We start from the raw sequence: 12,232 nt of genomic DNA on the forward strand, positions 1-12,232 counted from the left end.
TTTTGTAGGTCCATGGTGCCAGTGAGTGTGGCATAACTTCTGCAGGTTTCCTGTCCATTTCTCTCTCTTTTTCTCTCTTTTGCTTTCGTATCATCTCATCTCTGTTATTCTTAGAGTACAATCGTACTACCACAAGTGTTTTTCCCCCATTTTTTGAAGTGATTATCTCGTTTGCAACAATTTAGAGGCGAGTTTTTGTTCGAGTGTTTGTTGAGTTTTTTTTTTATTGAACACGATGTAGATTATCTACGTGTGTGAGAGAACATTCATACTTTGTATGTAACTACACGCAGCCGCTGTAGGACACGCAGCCGCTGTCGCGAACTGTCCCTACAGCGGCTGCGTGTAGCTAACTTTGTATGGTACCCACTCGTTTGTTTCCGTGTGCATTTTTACCGTACAGTGTCTTCATCGTTCGTCTTCCAAGCAGCGGGTTTTCACCCTGGTTTCCCTCAACGTAGTTTTTTACCTCAATTTTTTTTGCGGTGCAAGATATTCAGTGTATTTTTTCTACGGTAAAATGCCATCGTTGAGATCTCCGTGTATTCATTACTAGTTTTCCACCTCCGTTTCATTTTGTGTACAACCAACATTGATCTAAGTCTAACAAGTCTAACGTAGTTAGCTACAAAGTCTGCAATGTCTGTACGTTTGCTGATGATGTGTTTTTGTGAGCTGGGAGTGACTATGGTGGGAATGATATTCAGGGTTTTGCTGTGGTTGAGATGATAGTGATGATGATCACAATGATTCTGGTGATGATATACGAACCCTTTTGATGATGCAATTTATTTCGTGTGACCATGACGTTGATGATGGCGAGAACGACACGAGTAGCCTAGCCCTAGGCCAAGGACGAGAGTGACACTGTCCACGGGGGCTGTTGCTCGCTCATGCACAGGAGTGGTCTAGAGACCTGCATTTCATCATTTTTTTAAAACCTTTTGGTTGTTCACTTGGGTTAGTGCTCCAAAAATTCGTTTCTCTAAAGAAACTCAACCAAAAGGTTGCATCAGGGCTATTCTTTAGTAAATATTAGATCTAAATGGTGATGCTAATTTAGTTTTCATTTAGATTTAGAACTCGATGATATCCCATTTTCTTTGCTCATTTTTCAAATGATAAATTATTTAGAACTGTACTTAAATTCTGATGTACTGCATTCACCATTGTAAATACATGTATCAATAAAAAAGAGCCCGCTGAGCAGGTGTTTCATTCTATCCTTTTCATTTCCTCCCTATTGTTTTGGTTTCCTTCCTGTCACTTCCTTCTTTGACCCTGGATGGAAGAAAAAAAAAATGCCATCTTGCCATGTAAAGACAGAATACATACCATCATGAAATATTATGACATTAGAATAGTTTTAAAAGATTATGTAAGTCATCAAAATTCTTGTGTGTGAAAATAGATAATAAATAAAAGGTGATTTCTTACAAAGCAGTTCTTTCAAATGTCCAACAGCCTCAGAACAGCTTCGATAATGAAGCTAGTGAAATCTGAAAACTATCGTGGCAAAAAGTGATATTGATAGGGATTTTTGTTTAAATTTGTCTAGTTTTATTGGATTAGGTCATGAAACTATATGCCACCGATAAAATCACAATCGATCTCAATTTGAACAGAGGCAGTAGGGTAGGAATGACTCAGCAAACAGCTGATTATTTATGCGTCGTATCCATGGGCAACTGCGGGGTGACTGCAAGAAGACGCACGAAGTTTAGACTTGAGTCAAGAACTATTATTTATTATTAATTTTTTATTCAAAATATTTTTTCTTTGGATTGCAAAAAAAAAAGTCAAAATATTTCATATTACGCTTCTAAAATGTATCATGAATATATGAAGTATTTTTATTGTGATTTCATGAAGAATTAGAATTATTATGAATATATAAATACTAGACGGGCTGAACAATGAAGGCTAATTTTGCTCCAAGAATTTGCAGCCCACCGTACCTGCTGGTGGTGCATTCCTAGCGTTCTTGCCGCACTCTCCCAGCCACGTACACGCATGCATGCAACAGAGTACACGTTTAGCTACTTCACCGATCTCACTCCTGATCTCTTGCAAAGAAAACCTTCACAAGTGTAGAAAATTCTCTCGAAACTAAGCCAGACATGAATTTGGAACATACTAGTACATTACAGTGTCAAGACCTTTTCAGTGGACTTTGATTTCGCTATTTGTCTGTTTAGCTCTTGAATGTGCGACTTCTTACGTCCGATTTGTTTTTTACCTCACCACGTTGCACGTGTGCTGTTTTTTCAACCCCATGCTTCCTCCATATGCACACATGTTGTAAACACACACAAGCCACCGGTGTAGCGGCAGTTTTTTGCTCTAAAACAGTATCCGCCGGCGGTTATCCTTTCAATCGGCAGTTATCGTTCCGACATGGGCTAAAATCTGCCGCGATAAGTTACGGCAGATACTGTACAGCGGCGGATTTTGTACATACCAAAGAGATTTTCCGTAGTGAGGAGAAAAATCTCTTTGGTACGTAGACTACGAGTACTACGTTGTATAGCGTTGCTTAACCTGCCGCGTGCACGTGATCTTCCAAGCCATACCATAGTCTTGAATATTCATTAGCACAGTAGCCAATAACAGAGGCCGTCTCATGAAAACTGCCCCGTGTACAAAGTGAATGGCAAAAAAAGTGTGTCAGAAAGAGTGTGTCAGATAAAGTGGGTCAGGAAATGGCGTAACCCATTTGGGGTGTGCATATGGCAGTTCGTTTGTGCTAAAATCAACTAACGATTGAGAAATTATTTACGGCGTGTCGAAATTATTCGCTCATGCATAAAGCATGCCAAACTTATTCTGGGACAAAGAATAGTGATTATATGGAAGTTGAAGTTGAGACTGATGGAAAAATATGACTGCAGTGAAAAAATGAACAAAGACAGATAACATTTAGGGAGGGTACCTCCCTCGTATGCCTTTTCTCTCGGTCTCTCTCTCCTAGCCCGCCTCATCGCTGAAATTGACACACCCATAGGCCCTACTCTTTTGAAATCAACGCCGCTGTGAACTCTATAAACACGTGCTCATACACGTTGAAGGCATTTTCATTGCCACAGTAGTGCCTGCTGCTGCCCAAAAAGTTCGTTCGCACAAACATCAAAACACAAACACAAACAGACACACGTACGCACACAAACAAACCACTACCACTATACAACCACCACGCATGTACAGTTTCCACATATTGTGTTACTATACTCCAAACACACACACACACACACACACACACACAGCTATGCGCAAATGCATACACAAGTCACACAGTGCTGAAAATTTTGTAATAAAAAAACCTTGTTGGATCCATGGCGTATTTAATTTGAGACTCATTCTTCTTATAATTATATCTATCTATCTATATATATATATATATATACATATATATATATATATATATAAGTAAACGAATCAGTAGAAAAAGAACGCCGTAAAAAATATTAATAAATCCTAGATCTTGAAGATCTTAAAAACGGAGCATAACTCTCAAATACTGAAAGGCAAGGTCACACTCTTCATCAGTGCCCATGGTGTGACAAAAGATCTTAATCAAACCCGTTTCTGAAACAGACATGAAAACACGTCTGATCATGGGCAGACGGATTTTGAAACTCACCTTTCAAAGAAGTCACTGCGCTAAACAGATGGAGGTAGCGCACAGTGTCCATAGTGACGCATCCAATGACGCGTAGTCATGACTGCAAGATGACATGGCAAATCTATATATATATACATGTATATATATATATATATATATATATAGCGGACGATCCTCAGCTACACCTTCCCATGTGTTGGTGTTGATGTCCATCGTCTTCATGTCACGTTTGCACACATCTTTGAAGCGGAGATGCGGCCTTCTCATGGGACGAGACCCCTCGCTTAGCTCTCCATACAGCATGTCCTTCGGGATGCGACCTGGTTCCATTCGACGCACATGACCCAACCACTTCAGGCGTCTCTGGCTGAGGAGTGAAAACATGCTGGGAATGCCGGCACGCTGGAGGACCTCTGCATTTGTCACCCTATCCTGCCATTTTATGTGCAGGAGTCGTCTGAGGCAACGGAGGTGAAAGGTGTTGAGCCTCTTCTCCTGGCTAGCATATGTTGCCCAGGACTCAGAGCCGTATAGCAGGGTGCTGAGGACGCAGGCTTGGTAAACGCAGAGCTTGGTGTTCTTGGTCAGCTGACTGTTGTTCCATACGCGCCTGTTCAGTTTGGCCATGACTGCAGTAGCTTTCCCTATCCTATTGCTTATCTCATTGTCAAGGGAGAGGGAACTGGAGATTGCTGAACCAAGGTAGGTGAAAGAGTCCACTTCTTCCAGATGTGTGACATTAATGGAGATGTCTGGAGGAGAGTCAGTGCCTTGGGTCAAGATCTTAGTCTTTTTCAGGCTGATGGTTAGTCCAAATTCGTTACAGGCATGGGACAGACAATCAACAAGCCTCTGCAATCCCGCTTCTGTGTGCGATACCAGAGCAGCGTCGTCAGCGAACAGCATTTCTTGGATAAGAACCTCTCTAACTTTGGTTCTGGCATGCAGTCGGGCGATGTTGAATAGCTTCCCATCCGCTCTGGTACGGATGTAGATTCCCTCTGTGCAGTCAACAAAGGCGTACTGAAGGAGCATGGAGAAGAAGATTCCGAAAAGTGTCGGTGCGAGGACACAGCCTTGCTTCACACCGCTGTTCACAGGGAAGGCATCAGAAGTTCTCCCGTTGTAGCAGACTCTACTTTGCATGTTCTCGTGAAAGGAAATGATAATTTGGAGCAGTCTCGGGGGGCATCCAATCCTCTGCAGGAGACTAAAGAGTCCACTTCGGCTGACCAGGTCAAAGGCTTTCGTCAGGTCTATGAAGGCAATGTACAGCGGCTTTTGCTGCTCACGGCACTTCTCCTGCAGCTGGCGTAGTGAGAAGATCATGTCTACTGTAGATCGGCCTGCCCTGAAGCCGCACTGTGACTCTGGATACACCCGGGAGGCAAGACTCTGCAGGCGTGCCAGAACTACACGTGCGAAGACTTTTCCCACAACACTTAGGAGAGAGATGCCTCTATAGTTGTTGCAGTCACTGCGGTCTCCCCTGTTCTTGTAGACAGTGATGATACTGGCATCACGCATATCTTGGGGTACGTGGCCTTTTTCCCAGCAAAGACACAAGAGCTCATGGAGATGTTGCAGTAGTACTGGCTTGCCGCTCTTTAGAACTTCTGGTGGGATACCATCATTTCCAGGAGCCTTCCCGCAGGATAGACGGTCAATGGCTTTGCTGAGTTCTTCTTTTGTAGGCAGGGCATCCAGCTCCTCCATGATTGAAAGGCTAGGTAAGGTGTCCAAGGCAGCATCTGTTACCTTATTTTGGGCTGCATAAAGTTCCAGGTAATGTTCTACCCAGCGTTCAAGCTGCTTACATTGATCTGTGATGGCTTCTCCAGTCTTTGTCTTCAGTGGTGCAGTCTTGATGGCGGTGGGACCGATTGCAGCTTTAATGCTGTCGTACATGTCCCTGGTATTTCCGCTGACTGCAGCTGTCTGAATCCTGCGGCACAGGTTCAACCAGTAGTCATTAGCACAACGGCGCGCAGTCTGTTGAACCTTGTTGCGAGCAGTTCTTAGGACATCGTGTGTGCTAGAGATGGGGTTCTGCTTGTAGGCCAGCAGGGCTTTCCTCTTGGCTTCAACATCTGATTGCATCACATCCCAGTGAGTTTCGTACCAATCTTCGCTCCGACGTTCCTTCTTCCCGAACACAGAGAAGGCTGAGGAGTAGATAGTATCCCTAAGGTGGCACCATTTACTATCAATATCATTGTCATTTGGAATTGAAGTGATCATTTTCTCACTGAACGTGTCATGAAATCGTCGACATCTCTCGAGGTCGTTGATGCAGCAGGTGTTGATGCGTGGGAGACCTTTGGTTTTGGTTCGATGTATTTTCTTTGTCATCAATCTCACTTTGCTACTGACGAGGGAGTGATCTGAGTCGCAGTCTGCGCTGTGATAGCTCCGTGTGTGGAGAACACTGCTAAGGTCTGTACGCTTGGTGATGACAAGATCAAGTTGGTGCCAGTGTTGAGACCGTGGATGTCTCCAGGAGACTTTGTGGCGTTCTTTACCTTTGAAGTAGGTGTTTGTCACACACAGACCACGATGGCAGCACAGCTCCAGCAGCCGCTGTCCATTTTCATTCATCTTTCCCGTGCCTTGGTGGCCGAGGCAGGAAGACCAGGTGTTGTAGTCAGCTCCCACTCTAGCATTAAAATCTCCTAGAAGATAAAGTCCTTCAGTGCTGGGGATCCTGGATATCATCTCATCCAATTCTTCATAGAACTGGTCTTTAGTCTCTGAGGTGGAGCAGAGTGTCGGTGCATAAATGCTGAAGATGTTGATGAAGCCCACTGTTGTAGACAAACGCAGAGTGAGTATTCTCTCTGTCCCGCCAGTTGGTGGTTCAATGGTGGAAACCAGAGAGTTCTTCACTGCGAAGCCCACCCCGTGCTGTCTTGGGTCGTCCTGTGACAGACCCTTCCAAAAGAAGGTGTAATTGGCTTCCTTGATAGAACCACTGTCTGCCAGACGGGTCTCCTGCAGACAGGCAATGTCAACATTTAGTCTTGATAGTTCCTTGTCGATAACCGCAGTCTTTCGGGCATCATTAATCTGTTCGATGTCGTTATTAAAACCAGGGCACATGGTTCGAACGTTCCAGGTTGCTAGCCGAAGAGTTGGAGTCTTCATTTTCACTTCTTAACTTCTCCTTCTTACATGGTGTCGACGTCTTAAGACGTCGCTGGAGTGTCTTCTCCAGAGTGCTACGAGCCTGGGCTGATGTGAAGTGGAGAACTTGTGCTGCCCATACGTCAAGTTCCCCCTCTCGGCGTTGCTGATGTAGTCCAAAGGAAAGGATGAACCAATACAATTTGGCACCAGCACAGCTGCAGGAGTTGCCGGAAGGTAACGCAATACGTTGCTCGACCGCCTTAGGGACTCCACTCCGGATTTCTGTAGGGTTTACTCCTTAGCCTTTTCTTCTCCCGAAGATAACCACAAGGCAGTGGGACCACGTGGCAGGTTGTACTAGGTTACGTGGTACTAGTAGCAGGGTTGATTATTCCTGACCTGACCTATACTAAACACTACTCTCTGCTAGCCGTTTCGCACTTAAGTGTCAACATTATCCCGCGATAGAAGCGATGGAATTCACACGTTGTTTTACTTTTCTTTGACTCCAATAACGTCACAATTAAAGATTGCGTTGATTCCTTCAAATCCAATGGTGTCACAATGGAGGTGCGTCACTGCACACTGGTAAAGCGCGTTATACTGAGATCGCGCAACAAGTTTCCAATGATCCAGAGAGTGCACACGCTTGACCAAGAGCGAAAAATTAGTCACGCGAAAATATCCACTTTTACAGTAGTAGAGGGCTTAAACAGTGAAAACAGTGATGAAAACAGTGATGAAAACTCCTTCCAAAAGTCCAAGAATGAATTGATGGGGGGATTTAACAAAGACAAAAAAAAAAAAAAAAAAAAAAAAAAAAAAAAAAAAAAAAAAAAAAAAAAAAAAAAAACCCGATAATAAGACCTTGCACCGTCAGGGAGGGCGTTCAGAGAGCTGAAGCTGTAAGGCATGTACAGCAGACCGACAGGAGAGCTAAGAGAAAGGCACGGGCAGTCTTAGTATTGGCCCCAACAGACTTCATCTGCTGCAAGTGCTCTAAGGATTGCCATTCAAGAGTGGGGCTTTACAGCCACTCAAGGCAGTGCAAACTTCTTGCCTAGCTAGTGCTACGCCATCGTTTCTCGAGACGAATGGATGCCAACCAACCATATATATATATATATATATATATATGTATACATATATATATATATATATATATATATATATAAATGAATATATATATATATATATGTATATATATATATGTATAAAAAAAAGAGTCTCAAGTACGCCATGGATCCAACGATTACACAAAAATTTTATTACAAAATTTTCGGTCTGCCTCAGACCTTCGTCAGTGCAAAGACAAAGGTCTGACGAAGGTCTGAGGCAGACCGAAAATTTTGTAATAAAATTTTTGTGTAATCGTTGGATCCATGGCGTACTTGAGACTCTTTCTTCTAATAATTACAACATTCGAAGTCCAACACGTGGAAAATTCCAAGATGAACATATATATGTATACATATATATATATATATATATATATATATATATACACATATGAATGTACATATTTATATATACATATAATACATATATATATATATATATATATAATGGTATTATTATCCGCGTGTTGGAATAAGAGCATGAAGACGACGAAGACAAACAAGTTGACATAATGCATTAGAATCCAACTTCATTTATTTGTAAACCAAATTTTCGACCCTTGCACGGATCTTCCTCAGGGTAACAGTGATATTTGTATTTGAAGCTCAGCACAGAAAAATAATAATAATAACAAAGAAACGCGCCTGGTTGTCAGCTTAGAGTTTGAGCTAGGTTAGCAACCAACACGCACGGTTGTTAGCTTAAAATTTGCGCTATCTTCAGGAGTGCAAAATCCTTAAACTCAATTATGACGTAACAATGCATCATAAAATGCATAAGAAGTAAGACATAGACATTTTCAAATCAAACTGATCGTTTACCAGCCGCGCAAAATACATACCAACTCGCACGGTTGTTAGCTCATAATTTGCGCTATCTTCATAAGTGCAAAATCCTTAAACTCAATTATGACGTAACAATGTATCATAAAATGCATAAGAAGTAAGACATAGACATTTTCAAATCAAACTGATCGTTTACCAGCCGCGCAAAATACATACCAACACGCACGGTTGTTAGCTCAAAATTTGCGCTATCTTCATGAGTGCAAAATCCTTAAACTCAATTATGACGTAACAATGTATCATAAAATGCATAAGAAGTAAGACATAGACATTTTAAAATCAAACTGATCGTTTACCATGATGCAGCCGCGCAAAATACATACCAACACGCACGGTTGTTAGTTCAAAATTTGCGCTTTCTTCATGAGTGCAAAATCTTAAAATTCAATTATGACGTAACAATGTATCATAAAATGCATAAGAAGTATAGTAAGACATAGACATTGTCAAATCAAACTGATCGTTTACCAGCCGCGCAAAACATATAGCAACCCGAAGAGAGCATAACGATTAAAATATGCAGATAAACATTCTAAAGGCATGTTTGAGTAATAGCCGGTAAACTTTATCGAATTGGGCCTAAATTGAGGCGCAGAGACAAAGAGATATACTACTTATAGAAACTATATTTGCCTAGCCATGACAGGTCTCTATTCAGCCCAGTCTGAAAACTCTTGCTACGAATTATAGCGCGCAGTTCAGCCAATTTTCTCTCATCCGCGGATTTATACCCGCCTCCGAAGAGGCAGATCTTAAGATCACTTAAGGAATGGTCGGTTTGGCTGAAATGCTCGGCTACTGGGAAACCGGTTCGGCGTTGCCTGATTGTACATCTGTGGTTATTGAATCGCATTCTGAAACTTGTACTTGTTTCACCAATATAGGCTACTCCAGGGCATTTGTTACAAAGAAAACAATACAAAACGTTACTTGAATCACAGTTGTGAGCAGGTGGATAGATGGTATAATCAGATGAGAGCTGTACGGAGTTATCCGTTATTATGTGAGCGCATATCTGACAGCGCGTTTTGCCACATTGTTTGTTACCTCTAGGTTGAGGTGGGCCGGGTAGCTGATTCCTCACCAGTAATCTTTTCAGACTGGGCGGCTGCCTCTGTGCATGTAGGGGGGCCCTAGGCATGATTTCAGCAAGTTTTTCATCGACCGTGATTGTGGGCCACTCTTTCTTGATTGTAAGGGCAAGTTGGCGACCTTTCGGGTGATACGTGGAAACAAAGGGGACTGCTTCTTCCCCTTTGTTTTTTCTTTTTTGTACGAGAAGAGCCTCTCTACTTTTTCGGCTCACCCTTTCCATGGATTTCTTGATCAAGTTGATCGGATAACCGCGCTCAATGAAATGCCTGCCTAGTTGCAGTGCATCCGATTCGTAGGTATGAGGGTCGGATGTTATTCTTTTGTACCTCAATAGTTGGCTGTACACTATTGACTCCTTGATGTGCGTAGGATGGAATGAGTTATAATTAAGATAGGTGAAGGAGTCAGTCGGCTTAGTGTACACCGATGTTTGGAGTTTCTGCCCATTTGGGGAAAGAGTGACCGTGACGTCAAGGAAGTGGACTTTCTCTTGTGAACTTTCCATGGTGAATTTGATGTTACCATCGTGTGAATCAAACCTTTCATGAAAGAATTTGAGGTCATTGGTATCATGTGGCCATATCATGAAAATATCATCTATGTACCGGAGGTACAAACTGGGTTGAAGATGGGATTTTGAGAGAAAGTCCTCCTCCAACTCGGCCATGAAGATGTTTGCGTAAGCGGGAGCCATTTTTGTACCCATTGCAGTACCTTTGCTTTGAAGAAAATTTTCACCATCAAACTTGAAATAGTTGTGTTTGAGGATGAATTCTGCCAATGTCGCTAAGTCGTCAATTTCAGCATGAGAATATTCCGAATGACGAATGACGCAAATTTTAAGCTAACAACCGTGCGTGTTGGTTGCTAACCTAGCTCAAACTCTAAGCTGACAACCAGGCGCGTTTCTTTGTTATTATTATTATTTTTCTGTGCTGAGCTTCAAATACAAATATCACTGTTACCCTGAGGAAGATCCGTGCAAGGGTCGAAAATTTGGTTTACAAATAAATGAAGTTGGATTCTAATGCATTATGTCAACTTGTTTGTCTTCGTCGTCTTTATATATATATATATATATATATATATATATATATATATATATATATATATATATGTGTGTGTGTGTGTCTGTGTGTGTGTATCTTATAAACTGTACATGTGTGGTGGTTGTATAGTGGTACACTGTAGTGGTTTGTTTGTGTGCGTACGTGTGTCTGTTTGTGTTTGTGTTTTGATGTTTGTGCGAACGAACTTTTTGGGCAGCAGCAGGCACTACTGTGACAATGCATTTTTTTTTTTTTTTTTGTCTTGTTTCTAAAACATGCGCTTTCCTCGCCAGGATAAAGCGTTTTAATGCCATTTTAGGTTTTAATCTCAGACTTGTATATATATATTTATATATATATATATATATATATATATATATATATATATATATATCTTTTATATATATATATATATATATATATATGAATGTACAGGTGTATTTAAATATAAATATGTGTGTGTGTGTGCACATAATCACATGAATAATCTCATTCATACATTCAAACTGTACAAAGAAAACAAACTCTGTCTTGACATAAAAATTATTGACAGCAGCAGTACAAGTGTATAGGAACTTTAATAATCAACTGAGATTAAGTCCTCACAGCTAATGGTATTTGTTACAAGGTGAAGGTTGTGGCAAAATTTCATCAGATATGTCACAGATATCAGACACATTTTTCTAGCATATAACTTCTTTATCAGCCCTCTGGGTGCTATGGGCGCCAATTGACACAGAAAACACATCGCGCTGTACACACTGCCCAAATAAAGTCTCTGACACATAAAGGGTTAAATGGAAATTTGTCATTATAATAACCATTTGTCATTGCAACTAAGTGCTTTACGAAACACTTCCCTTCCACCACAAAAATGGCTTTTTATCCTTGTTGTATGATTGCTCAGATAAAATATATACACTATCAGTATTCAATCATGTGACTGATGAATGTATTTACAACACAACATATCGAGTTTCACTCCCTAGTATGCTTTGAACAACTGAGCTGCACCTGTTTTAATTTTATCCAGCTGATATGATAAATTCACACGATACACCACTAGAATCCATTATTGATACATTACACTTTCTACATTAAGAAAAACATTGATGCTATTTTACCGAGAAAAACATTTCGTGGTCATAATCTTGGAACTCTCATCAACTTGATATGACTGTTATAGCATTTCTTGCACAACATTTCATGTCCTGCTACTTATTAAAAAAAAAAAGTCAAGTAAATTGGCTACTGCACACTCAATCATAATTACTACAGTACCAAGTTTATCAAAGTACAATGTAGTATTGGTGTGATTAACAAGAGACCCGAGGGTCTTGCGCTCACCCGAGTATCGCAATTTCAGACTTGCAGAC

This window comes from Diadema setosum, chromosome 18 (assembly GCF_964275005.1).
Source record: "Diadema setosum chromosome 18, eeDiaSeto1, whole genome shotgun sequence".
Classification (NCBI taxonomy): Eukaryota; Metazoa; Echinodermata; class Echinoidea; order Diadematoida; family Diadematidae; genus Diadema; species Diadema setosum.